We start from the raw sequence: 7,236 nt of genomic DNA, 5'->3' as shown, positions 1-7,236 counted from the left end.
GTATACTATATAAGTCCAAAATCACCATACAAACCTATTGGGACCTTTAAAATACCGTTTCAGGGTCATTTCCACAAAAGTCAAACTTGGCAAACACTTCCAACTTAAACTTCCAAACTAGGAACTATGTATTTCAAATCAAACCAAAACCTCCCCGAAACCCAACCCACCATCCCCAAAAGTCACACAACCATAAATACACATAGAGGAAGATTCAAAGGGGGAAACAAGGCTTAAATACACAAAACAACCAGCTGGGTCATTATAGTTTCCAATCATCATTTGAATTTGTGTATGTTGTAAACTTAACAAGATTAATCATCTGAACAAGCTTATCTTAAATAGAAAATATTAAAGACAAAAATAAGAATTTTTATAACCAATACAGAATTATTCAATAACATAAAATGTTTAATTGTTATTTCATACAAGTATACATACAACTTTGTTATACCCATATTTTTGTACATAAAAGTACATCATAAGTTAATTGACGCGTCACACCCTGACCTCGGGGAGCGCGACCAACGCTCGCCGAGATAACCCGGCCAAGCAAGCATGTAAAATGCCTTCTATTCGAACTCACACATGAATAAAGAGAAGATATATTTCATTAATTAGACAATGATAAGGTTACATGAACAATCCAAATTTCATTATCTTTAGAACTTCATTCAAGATTTCTCAAAATATTACATTACACATTCATAGTTTAGAAGTGGAAACATATGATACAAATACAACATTTCTAATTTAACTTCCAAAAACAAAGGTACCACCGACGCTATGTCTACGGAGCCGCTAATATATAAAAAATAATAGCATGATGGTGCCGCAATCAGGCTCCGGCTATACCTCAAAACAATATACATAGCGGACAGAAGATACAAGACCCCGAAATGAATTGGGGCTCAAAAGGTCAGCTTAGGAGAGGGTGTACTGCTATCACTGATCAATACAGCCTGTTGTGGAACCACCTGCATCCATTAAAGATGCAGCGGCCTGGGCAAGGGGGATGTTAGTATGTATGGAATAGTACTAGTATGTAAAACTAAACACCCTGTCAAACGTTAGCTGTGAAATGTGCCTTTCGGTCGGAGATAATAGAAACTGGAGTGCCATGAAACCTGACTATTTCCTTCATATACAACTGAGCACATTGTTTTGCAGTGTTGGTAGCCTTAACAAGTAAGAAGTATGCTGATTTGGTTAGTCGGTCCACAATCACCGAAATCTAGTCAAACTTGTGAGGCGTGCGAGGTAGTCCCACCACAAATTCCATATTGATCATCTCCCATTTCCACATCGGAATTTCTATGTTCTATGCCAACCCACCGGACTTTTGATGTTCGGCCTTTACTTGTTGACAATGTGGACATCTTGCCACAAACACCGCTAGATTACTCTTAATATCGTTCCACTAGCACCCTGTAAGTGGTCAAACAAATTATCTATCCTTAGCTGTGGGTACTTATTCTTAATTGTGACCTTGTTGAGTTGCCGATAGTCAATACACATTCTCAGTGACCCATCTTTCTTCCTTACAAAGAGAACTAGTGCACCCAAGGCGACACACTCGGTCGGATGAAACCCTTCTCTAACAAGTCCTTCAACTCCTCCGTTAGTTCCCTCAATTCTGCCGGTGCCATTATGTAGGGTGGAATAGATATAAGTTGTGTGTCTGGCATCACATCAATTCCAAAATCAATCTTCTTGTCTGGTGGGATCCCAATGGGCCATCAGGAAAGACCAACGAAAATTCATTCACCACTGGCAAAGACTCAAGTGTAGGAACCTCAGCGTCGGTGTCTGTAACCCAAAACAAAAGGTAAATACACCCTTTGTTGATCATCTTCGTGGCCTTAAGAAAAACCTACCCTTCGACACTATATCATCCTCATTCCATTCAATAACTGGGACATTTGGGAATTGAAACCTAACAGTCGTAGTTCGATAATCAAGTTTGGCAAAACATGAATAAAGCCAATCCATCCCTATTATTATATCAAAATAGACCATTCCTAATTCAATGACATCAACCATTGTGTCCCAACCATGCACTGTGACGACACAATACCTATAAACTCGCGCCAACACCATAGACTCACCAACTGGAGTAGATATAGAGAGCGGCTCATGAAGCTATTCCGGTTCTATCCCAAATTCCATAGCAACATAGGGAGTGGCATATGACAAAATGGAACTGGTATCAATAAGGGCATATACATCATGAGATTAGAAAGTCAATATAATTGTGACAACATCTGGAGAAGCCTTAAAACTCTCGTGACCCCTCATAACATAAAATCGGTTGGGTCCTCCCGAACTCTGTGCACCAGCCCTAATTGCACCATGCTCTGCGGGTTCTTGAGTGCCTCGAACTGGAGAAGGTGCTGCGGATGTAGTGGTTGCAGAACCGGATGGCTGTGCCGTACCCCTGCCCATACACTGATGGGACGAACGACAATCCTGAATGTAACCCCTGATACTGCACCCGTAGCATATCGGCTGGTTCATGAAGCAGGCCCCAAAAGGTATCTTCCCACAACTAAGGCATGGGGGCCTCCGATGCTGCTGGAATCTCCCTATAGGCCGATCCTACTGGTAGGATCCCCTGTTGCCCAAACTGGTCCTAAAAGGACTCCGCTGCTACTGACTGAGGCCTACTGGTTGTGCACTAACCAAAGACTAAGTAAAGGACTGGGATGGACCTGACGACCCTCCATTCTGTTATTCAATTTGCGGGTCTCCGTTGCTTGAGCAACCGCCACCATCATCCCTTAGTTCATATTAGAATTCAATGCAGCTGTAGCAGCCTCAATGATAACCATGGGGCGGAGGCCTTGCACAAACTGACGCACTCTTTCCTCCACACACTTATGCTACATTGCTTCTGGCTCTCAAAATCAGTGGCTCGGGCCGCCTTAGTCTCGGAGGGCAAGAAATGGTCAATGAAGGAGTCGGCAAACTCACTCCACCTCATCGAAGGGCTCCCCTACTCACGGGAGTCCTCCCACAACTCAAACCAAGAAGAGGCCACCCCTTTCAGGAGGTAGGAGTCCAACTCTGCTCCATCTAGCTTAGTAGCACGCATAACTCGGAGGGTCTTATGCATCTCATCAGTAAAGTCCTGACGGTCCTCCTCAGGATCAATACCTGTGAACACTAAAGGATCCAACTGAAGAAACATGTTCACCCTAGAACTAGCGGAATCCCTTGGCTGACTTGAAGAAGTAGGTGCAACATTTGATCTCTTGGCCTGGGAAGGCACTATCTAAGTCAACATCTATATGGCTCCCCTAAGATCCCCATCAGAGACACCGGGACTGGAAGCTGGGGCTGGAGGTTGAACAACTGCACCCTCGGTAGGAGTTGGGATTTGTGCTGTTGAAGTAGGAGTAGTAGAATCAGGTGGTGTAGTAGCTGGGGGAATATCCTCATCCCTCAGGTCCTCACCCACATCATCAGGTATAGAATTAACTTCCACTCTTGGGGTGGCATTGGCTACTTTTCTAGTTATTCCTTTCTTCCTAGGTTCCATATAAGGAAAATTAGAGCAATGCACGAGTTCGAGGAGGAAAAGTCTTACAATCAGCTCTATCGCACAATCTAGAACATCAAAAAATGGTATTTTTCTTAAATGCCCAAGTTGCCTCCTAATTATATATGTAGTCGACAACACACAGATAAGAAGGACTCTACTAGACACGGCTCTGAGACATCCTAGGAAAATTTAAAACCTTCGGCTCGGATACCAAGCTTGACACTCCCTGACCTCAGAGAGCGCGACTGGTGCCCAACCGAGATAACTCGGCCAAGCATGCCTCTACAATACCTTCTACCCGAACGTACCCATGAGTAAAGAAAAGATATATTCTCATTAGTTAGATTGAGAAGATCATGTGAACAAAACCAAATTAATTGCCAATAGTTATGCCATTTATAAGTCTCCAAAATATTACGTTACACATTCATAGTTTAGGAGTGGAACGCGTGATACAATTACAACATTACTAGTTTGACTTCCCCATAACCGAGGAGAGGAGATACAAGACCCCGAAATGAAGGGGGCTCACCAAGTCAACCGAGGAGAGGGTGTACTGCTACCACTGATCAATACCGCCTGCTGTGGAACCACCTGCATCCATTAAAGATGCAGCACCCCCGACAAATGGGACGTTAGTACATATGGAATAATACTAGTATGTAAAACTAAACATCCTTTCAATAGAACGAGTAACAGTAAAATGAGAAGGAAACATGAAATCAATGAGAGGCTTAAACCGTATTAAAGTGCTAAGCTAAGAGAAAGATAAATTTTAGTTATGTTTCAATAGTTTAAAGTTGGGAGATATTTATTACCGATACACCACCGTGCTTTTAGCACGGAGTCCGATCTCAGCCCGATCGGCTAAGTCATCTCACCTCGAGACATACAATCATAACACCACCATGTGCGCGGCATGGCATCCGATCTCAGCCCGATCGGCTAAGCCGTCTCACCACAATGTCATGTGGGTCGACATCATAACACATCTCACTAGCAATAATATCATCCCATTTAAGGTGAAATATCTCAACACATCAATCTCATCCCATATAAGGGGAAAAAATATCATCACATCAACACGATGATTTACCCCTCAATCACTCCTACATCGGCACATGTAGTTTTGGGGCTAGGTTATTTAGACCTACCCTTACTAGGTGACTAACCGATACTCCCAAAGCATGTATTATTTAAAGGATTTATAACTCACTTCATAATCATTCACACATCTTTCGATTTCATTAGCACTAGGGGCCACAATTGTAATATCATTCTCGACACGTCAATCGTATTTCATATTTCGTACTCAACTTTATAACAGTCAAGCGTTACCATGGATTATCATCAATAAGAGAATTTCAAATCAACACTTTAACTACACATATGAGCAAAACGAAGGTCTTAAGCACATTGAGCTTCTCTTCCATGATTAGGTATACTAACTTGCAATTGAAACATGATTTTTAAATCACAACACCTTTGGTACATTGATCATACCAGATTATATTCTCGGAGGGAATCATGATATGATAGGAACATTTGGAACATATTTAGAGTGCATACATCTTTCAACATAACACTTATTTTAGAATAATCAATTCTATTAGGAAGGACACAGAACGTGAGAAATAAGAAATTGAGCCAACAATAATTTCAACATATGAGGACATCATTGAAATCGATGCAACAAGAGAAGTTTAGCCAACATATCTCGCATGAGCTTCCCTAAATTACTATAATGCTACGGGAATCCTAGGGACTTCAATATATTAGAAACATGAAAAATTTGAACCATAATTAGGAAAGTATTTTGGGTTTCAGCTCATTTGAGCATTTTATCATGCACTAGGTGTGCATTAAGATTTCAAGGTTCTCCTAAGGTGGAAAGTGATCCTTCCGTGTAACGTTTTTGAGCTTACGATAATCTATACAAACCCTCCAACCGGCCGCCGTTCTTATAGGAATAAACTCATTCTTATCATCTGGTAACTAAATAACTGAATACTGAGTAACCATAAACCTGTTAAGTGATAGACCGTATAACTAGTAATTGAGATAAACTCATGACTATAAAATATGATAACTGCTTTTGCACTTTCTGATAAGGTTATGCTCTAATCTGTATCACTATCCATTGCATTCCACTTTCAAAATACTCTCAAGTCTCATTTGTTACCAACTTGTACTCTATAATTATACCCCAATGGGCAATCATCCTCTCTCGGACCTTGGGTTTTTTTTTTCCTGCCCGTCGCTTGGGCATTAGAAACGTCTGGAATTCGATAGGAAGAAAAGGTTACCTATTGCTCTAAGCTTCATGGCACGATCTAGGGTAGAAAGAAATGAGACAATCCTGAATGTCTTGGTAGTTAACCATTTATATGCATGGCCGGCACACACATATAAAGTAAACTCTACCGGACACGGCTTTATAGACTCCCTAGGACACTTGAATCTAGTATTCTGATACCAAGCTTTGTCACGCCCCGAACTTGGGCCTGGACGTAACACGGCACCCGGTGCCTGATTATATGTGACCGAGCGAACCAAATGGCTGGCTGAATCAGCATGTGTTATCATAGCATACTGAATGCGGAAGATAAACTAACACATGCTGATATACATAAAGTTTGAAATAAATCAAAGTTCGGAAACATATAAGTCTGAAACATGTCTGTAGTCAAAATTGCTTAACATGAAAGCATGCAACTCTATCTAACTATTACTCTAGTCTATGAAGCCTCTAATGAAGTACTGAAAGCACTGACTGTCTGTAAATACCGAAAAACCGTAAAGTAATGATAATGCCCCGAAAGAACTGGTCTCACCAAATAGCTGGTACAAGGATCATAGCACTCTGAATCGTCAACCTGTAAAATATTGCCTGCATCGTGAGATGCAAGCCCCGGGCAAAAGGGACGTTAATACATTTGAATTGCACTGCTATGTAAAACAACTGAAACAAGAACTATAAATGTTGAAACTAAAACTGAGCTGATAACTGAGAACTAATAACTGATAATTGAATGATAACTGTTGAAACTGAAATTGAAATGATAACTGATAACTAAAATGATAACTGATAACTGAAATGAACAAAGGAAGTAAGGATATGAATACTCCCTCTTCTGAATGATGAACTACTTGTTTATCTGAATAAACTACGGCCTTGGGCCTAATACATATGTGCACAAGCTACGGCCACAGGCCCAAGTATACGTATACAACTACGACATCAGGCCCAAACATGCATAAAATATAAACTACAGCCTTAGGCCCAAACATGCATAAAGCATAAACTACGGTCTCATGCCCAAACGTACATAAAGCATAAACTACGGCCTCAGGCCCAAATACAGGTGTTCAACATTTAGAAATTTAAATCCGAGAATTGAGAATCATACTGCAATATGTGATGCTGAAATACTAAATCATATTGAGTTACATGATATTGGAATACTGAATAGGACTAGACTGAGACATGTATTCTTGGACTGATTATGAAAATTGAAACTTCAATTGTTTATGACATGCTGAGTAATCTAGACTGAGACTCATGGGCATCAAACCCAAGTCTATATTTATTACGCACTGAGCTCACAACATTCATAATGAAAATCATGAACGAGTTATGAAGCTAGAGAATAGAAGTTCTGCAACTATTCAAGGAACTATGCTTAACTATA

The sequence above is a fragment of the Nicotiana tomentosiformis genome, chromosome 11 (assembly GCF_000390325.3).
Source record: "Nicotiana tomentosiformis chromosome 11, ASM39032v3, whole genome shotgun sequence".
Taxonomy (NCBI): Eukaryota; Viridiplantae; Streptophyta; class Magnoliopsida; order Solanales; family Solanaceae; genus Nicotiana; species Nicotiana tomentosiformis.
The sequence above is the reverse complement of the archived record's forward strand: the minus strand, read 5'-3'. Positions refer to the sequence as shown.